The sequence below is a fragment of the Orycteropus afer genome, unplaced genomic scaffold (genome assembly GCF_000298275.1).
Source record: "Orycteropus afer afer isolate SDZICR_OR568_19922 unplaced genomic scaffold, OryAfe1.0 scaffold00186, whole genome shotgun sequence".
In the NCBI taxonomy this organism is placed as follows: Eukaryota; Metazoa; Chordata; class Mammalia; order Tubulidentata; family Orycteropodidae; genus Orycteropus; species Orycteropus afer.
In genome coordinates, this window is record NW_006921773.1 from 3,324,525 (window position 1) to 3,331,585 (window position 7,061).

Here is a 7,061-nt window from a genome sequence, read left to right on the forward strand (position 1 = left end):
CAGTTGTTAAAGTAGAAGGTGGAACAATGTTTTATGTGGTATGTTATTCCAATTGAGCTTGATGTTCCCTGTGACTGTGGTTCTGAGCCTACCAATTTAACTACTCGGTCCATCTGGGTAGTGGGTTGTGACCAAGAAGTGACTACAGTCTTGTCCCTTGTCAGCTCTACTATACACCTGGGAATTCAGCTCATATGAATACACATAGGTACATTGTCTGCTAAACCTGTACATGGTCTTGGGTACTTCCCACTTTATAGACATACATAGTAGTTCAGCCTGTCCACCCATCTATCCACCCATATACCCATGTTTGCCTTCACTGACAATGCAGTACTGTATGTGCACAAGGGTTCATCTTTGTTGTCTATACCTCCCATGTGCCTCTCTATGACTTCCTCTTCCTCAATACCACCATCTTGATCACTCACATTTGGTACATTGCCCTTCTCTTCACCCAAATCAATATTTGTCTCTACCTATTTAACAGTGTTCCCTCCCCTCCTCTCCCACCTCTGGTAACCAACAAAGAAAATATCCTTCTATAGATAAACCTTTCCTTGACTTTTAAATAATGGAGTAATACAATATTTGTCCTTGTGTGATTGACGTATTTCACACAGAGTAATATCCTCCAAGTTCATCCATGTTATGTGGTGGTTTGCAGATTCTAGGTTATCCTTTAGGGTTGCATAGTATTCCATTGTGTGTTCATACAAAAGTTTGGTTATACATTCCTCAGTTGATGGACACCTAGGTTGTTTCCATCTTTTGGCTATTGTAAATAGTGGTATGATGAACATGTGTGTGCATATGTCTGTTCTTGTCATGGCTCTGACTTCTTTACAATATATACCTACTAATGGAATGGCTAGGTCAGATGGTATTTCTAATTCCAAATTTTTAAGTAATCTCCATACTGCTTTCCACAGTAGTTGTATCATTTGACACTCCTACCAGCAGTATATAAGAGTCCCAATCTCTCCACATCCTTGCAAGCATTTGTAATTTTGTGTCTTGTTGACCTCTGCTACTAGTGTTGGAGCAAGATGGTATCTCATTATTGTTTTGTTTGCCTCTCTCTGATGGCTATTTATCATGAGCATTTGTTCATGTTTGTTGGCCACCTGAATATCCTTCTTGGTGAAGTGTTTATTCATGTTTTCTGCCCACTTTTTAATTGGATCATTTGTCTTTTTGTTATCGTGGTGTTGGAGTTTTCTATAAATTCTAGAGCTAAGTCCCTTGTCAGATATGTCTTCGTCAAATATTTTTTCACAATCTGTAGGTTCTCTTTTGATTCTTTTGAAGAAGTCTTTGGAAGCACATAAAAATTTAATTTTTAGAATGTTCCATTCATCTAGTTTCTCTTCCATTAAATGAAGAAAAGAGTTTGTTCAATACATGGTGCAGGCAAAACTAGGTATCCATTTGCAGAAAAATGAAACAAGATCTGTACCTCACACCATACACAAAAACTAACTCCAGATGGATCAAAGACTTAAATGTGAAACATAAAACTATAGAGTTTCCTCAAGGAAAATTTAGGGGTCCTAATAAGGTTGGGAAATCCTATTTCCATAGTAATACTGCCTTGGAAACCCAAGGAGGGGTCACTATGAGTCAGGGCCTACTCGACGGCAAATGACCACAACAACAATATATGGCATAAATAGGCTGTCAAGTATAAACAAAAATGCACAAAATCAGTATGTTTCTTTATGTTATATGCATTTTTTTTTTTTTTTTTTTTTTTTGGTTAAGCTGCGTGGTGATACTGTGCTTGAGTCTTATCTGGGGAAGGTTGAAATATGCAATCCTCTCATGCCATCAACATCAAAAGACATAATGTATTCAGGTAGAGCAATCAAGATCATGGTTCATAAGGATGATACTATGTTCAAATATGGGAAAGTAAAGAGAAGGCCATATCTCCCAAAGCCAAAATTACAAATAAAATTTGGAGTTTTAGATTTATGAAGTTCTTTTTTTTTTTTCCCCCTGAATAAATTGACCAGTGTAAGCACCAGATTAGCACTTCTTTTGTTCTTCATTTTTGTCTCTAATCATCTTTCCAGGTTCCCTCATCTCTACAGAATCCCTTGTTTAATATGCCCATGGAATTTATCCATTAATTCAACATTTTTCGAATAGGTACTACAGAAATATATGTTTAAAAATAGACACCAGTCTTGATATCATGGAATTAGTCTCAAGATTCTACCTCCTGTTTTTCATTTTGAAAATTAATTTTCCATACATCAGTTTATACACATTTTGTTTCATGACATTGATTGCAATCCCCATAGAGTAACAGTCTCTTCTCACTAACTCCCTATGGTTAATGTCCTTTCCTATGCATTGCTGCCCTCTGAGCTGTCTCCTTGTGCAAATACTGCCCTTCTGATCTCCCATGGTTGATTGTTCTAAGGAGTATACCTACCTGGTGTGAATGTTGACATTATACACCTGTCTATTATTTGGCTGTGGAAGGAAGGTTGGGCAATCTACTTCCATATTGATACTGCCTTTGAAACCCAAGGAGGGGTTGCTATGAATCAGGTCCGACTCGACGGCACATAACAACAACAACAATTATTTGGCTGGAAGACAATGCGATGAGTTCATCTCATTTTTCAAAGAAGTCTTTTACCAAAGACGTCTTTAACCAAAGACTTTACAAAAGTATTTTCTTGTCTTCTTCTAATTGTGATATATAGTAACTTTTAGTTTGATTTTTAATTTATTTGGAATTCTATTTATGATGGGTTTTCCTTTCAATCATTTATATACTCTTGTATATAAATATATATTTTGAACATTTATGTATGAAGCTACCTGGGAACAGAATTTTTTGAGATTTTTTTTTCATTTATTTTAAAATGCTTGAATTTATTAAAATAGTTAATTATTCTTATGAAATATGTTTATTTCCACTATCTCTATAGTTGTAGCCATATCATTTCTTACTCCAAATTTTGTGTATTTTTGTCTTCTCTCTTTCATTCTTTATCAGATTTTCATTCATCAAGCATGTTTTCTTTTTTTTTTTTTTTTATCTTTTAGGCATTTATATTTAGATGTTTCTTGGTTTTGTTTTTATATGCTTGTCTGATAAAGTTTTCTAGAGTGGATGACTTATTCATTAACTTTTATTTTCTTCAGGTTAGTTTAAGAGTATGATCATTTTTCTTGCTATATAACTTTCCAAAATTTTGAAAGTATGGTTATCTTATTTTTATTCATTTATATACATTTTCCAGGTATAATTTGATCATTTTTTTAACCTGAGAGTTCTTTAGTGTGTGTGTTAACACATACATTTGCTTGAGTGTATGTGTGTGTATGTGTGTGAGTTTGTGTATGCTGACAAATGCACCTGAACTTTTGAATTTCCAGAAATAGGCTTTTTGTTCAGAAGAATATCCTATCAGCTTCAGCTTATTGATTTTTATTTATTTACTGTTATTGTGATTTTGCTGAAAGTTTACAGATCTAATTCATTTTCCATACAGCAATCCATACACATTTTGTTTCATGGTATTGACTACAATTCCCCACAATGTAATAACTCTCTTCTCACTTCCTCTCTGTTGTTACCTTTTTCCTGTGTCCTTGTTTCTCATGCATTCCTGCCCCTGAGTTGTCTCCCTGTCCAAACACTGCCCTTCTGTTCTCTTATGATTGATCAATCTAGGGAGTGTATCTACATGATATAAATGTTCACCCTATATGTCTTTCTATTGTTTGGCTGGAAGCCACAGGAGTTAGTTCAATTCTAGGCCAGAGGGGTAATTAGGGGCCATGGTCCTGGGGATTTCCCCAGGCTCTATCAGACCAGTAAATCTAGTTCTTTTTATGATTTTGAGTTTTATTCCATGTTTTTCTCCCACTCAATCCAGGATATACTGATCCATTTCTGAGTGGTTGACAGTGGTAGCCAGGCACCATCTAGTTCTTGCCTCATGGTCACATAGGCTAGGTTTCACATGGTCCATTAGTCCCTGGACTAATCGTTTCCATGTGTCTTTGGTTTTCTTCATTCTGCTTTGCTCAGGATGAAGAGAGATCGATTGTAACATCTAGATAGACACTTGCATCAGCTTCTTTTTTTAATATCTAATTTTATGAATTTTGAAATATTGCCAATAAAGTTGAGAATGTGGGGACTGCCTAATGTATAGTCAGTTTTAGTCAATATGTCAAAGGTAATTGAAATCCAGATTTTAAGAGTTACAATGAACAACAGAGTTTGAGATACATATAGATAGATAAAGGTAGAAGATATTTCCTATTGCTATTAGTGTGTGTTAGAACTCTGGTGGTGTAATGCCTAAGGCATTTGACTTCTAACCAGAAGGCCGGTGGTTCAAACCCACCACCTACTCCTTGGAAGGAAGACTGGGCAATTTACTTCTATAGAGAAACTGCTTCAGAAACCCACTGAGGGGTCACTATGAGTCAGAATCCTCTCAATAGCAGTGAGTTTGGTTTTTTGGATTAATATGTATATGAGAATTATTTACTAAACTATTCATGTGAACTAACATTTTTTCAATCATTTGACCTATCAAAGACCTAATGAGATGTGTTAAAATATCCCAACAGTATATTTTCTTTGTGTAATTTTATCCTAGAATTTCCTTCAATTAACAAATATTGTAATTATTAAATTATTAAACCTTTTACTTAAACATGCAATAAATCCCTAAATTCAGTGTAGAATCTACTTCACCCAGAACTGGGACCTTGGTAGTGCATGCAGCCAGGACTAACAAGGAGGCAGCAGTGGGTCTTTGGAGTGGAGTGGACACCAGGTTCAGGGTAATTAGATTGTCCCTATGGTTGAGTCCATTTCCCACTCCACAGCCATAAAGACCCGCTTTGAAATCAGCCACAAGATCTATAATGTCAATAAAGGGAAACTGAAAGGAATAGGAGCTTATGTTGAACTGGATTTTGGTATTTCTCCTTGAAACAAATACCTTCTGAAATGAACCTTTCAGGTTGCATAGAAATATTATGAGTATTTCAAATGAAGAAGTTCCTGATTACATTATAGTGATGGCTGCCAACAAGAAAAGCCAGGACCAAATGACAAAGGACTTGTCCCTGTTTCTAGGAAAAACACTGTATGGCTTCATGGTGTTTTAGATAAATTTGAATCTGTCACAACTGAACATTCTAGCCAAAATGCATCTAAAACCAATATTTTTTTTAATAGTTTAAAAAAAAAAAAAAGGAGTAGTGTTAGTTGAGAGGAGAGATAAGCTGCCAAGCTGCAGTTGCAATTTGGAGCACCAGATCTGAAAAAAAGAGATTCCAGAATTCCTACAAGTTCACAGGAGCAGAAAACCACTAATGTCAGCCAGACTTTTGATGATGGAATTGCAACCCAACTAATGTCAACAGTGAAAACTCTGAGAGAGCTGACACTCTCTGAAGATATGATTGACATTAAGCCTGAACTAGATAATCTCATTAATGAAGATCTCAATTTTATGCAGCAAGATCCCTTATCTCAGAAAAAAAAAAAAAAAAATCCTACAGCAACATGGTTCTCCTGTCCCTTTCATTGAAATTTATCAGCCACTTCCCACTCAAAATGGAGATAGTGGTGTTCATTTAAACAGATTTCTATTCCAACAGTAACAAAATAGAATTCATGCTGCCAAACAAGTTAACATAACACAACAGGTGCATATATGACACAGGACATTTGTGTGAACCAGTAGTGCTTATCATCATAGAGAAAGCTTACAGTCCCTTGTTCAGAAATAACTCAGGAAAACAAATAAGAATGACTAATGAAGAAGAATATTTTCAGAAAAGATAGTTGCCTGTGTTGAGTTCAGTTATTAAAGTGGAAAAACAAAATAATCTTGATGGAGAAGAAGAGGAGGAAGATAATGATTACGGTTCCCGAACAGGAAACATCACCAGTAGTGTATCAGTGTCAGCAAAGCCTGGAAGGAGACCTTCACTTCCACCTTCTAAACAAGCTAACAAGACTCTAATTTTGAAGGCTATAGTTGAAGCTAAAGCATCTGTAACAAAACAACAAACTATTCTACATTCCCACAGAAAAAGACCCTTGCATTGCAACTAGAACTCAAACTTCTCAAGAAGAATTTCAGCAGAAGTGGCCCAGAGGCAAAGAAGGACCTTCAGAATAAGTCCCCCCATTAAGGGAGAGAAAATAAAAGAAGATAATAACAAAAAACAAACAACAACAAAAAATAATTCTCAGAGAGTGAATTGAGTGTGGCACAGAAAACAGAATAACCTTTGGAGCATTGCAAGTACTGGCCTGCTTATAAAAATGGTGATAAGTGTGCTTATCATCACACAGTTTCAACTTTCAAAGCCTTTCCCAATTGTAAATTTGCTGAATAAATTGTAAATATCATGCAAAATGTACTAAACCAGAATCCTCCTTCATTCATATGAGTAGAAGAATCCCAGTGCTGCCTCCAAAACCAGATACAATACCAACACCAGCTCCTAATATTCATCTCTGCCTTTACCTCTCTGTTTTTAAGAGAAAGGAATATCATTTCTATCATCCAAAATACTGTATGTTTACCATTCAGTGTATAATATCTAACTGTGAGTTTATCCTACCCTTCCTATACCACCGTATCATGCCTTGAAATGGATTCGACCTCAAACCAGCAAATGACACTGTGTCCTACACAGCAGAAGATCATGGATTTAGAAAGTTTCCATCTAATGATGAAAGGTATTCTATATAATTTGTCAAGTCTTTGAAATTTGGGATATATTGCTTTCATAATATGAAGTTGATTGCCTAGCTTAAATGTCCAAGTTTTCAATTTTGTGAGTTGTTTAAGTAGTTTTAACTTTTTTTTTTTGGGGGGATGGGGTTGTTATTCATTTTCTGTTTTTCTAAGAAGAGACAGTTTAAGGAAAAACTGAAGTTATTTGAGGCATATTTGTACACTGAAGTTTTAAAATCTATTGTAAAAACAGAAGTGTGCCCAAAGTGTTGAGTTGGCTTAAAATAGTCATTCAATTCTAGTTTTTGTCTGTTTCTTTGT

General features: G+C 35.5%; 1 pseudogene; it reads left to right on the forward strand.

Annotated features, from left to right (window-relative positions):
• Nucleotides 1-4,841: 4,841 nt before the first annotated feature.
• On the forward strand, nt 4,842-6,682 carry LOC103202573 (annotated as a pseudogene).
• Nucleotides 6,683-7,061: the final 379 nt, after the last annotated feature.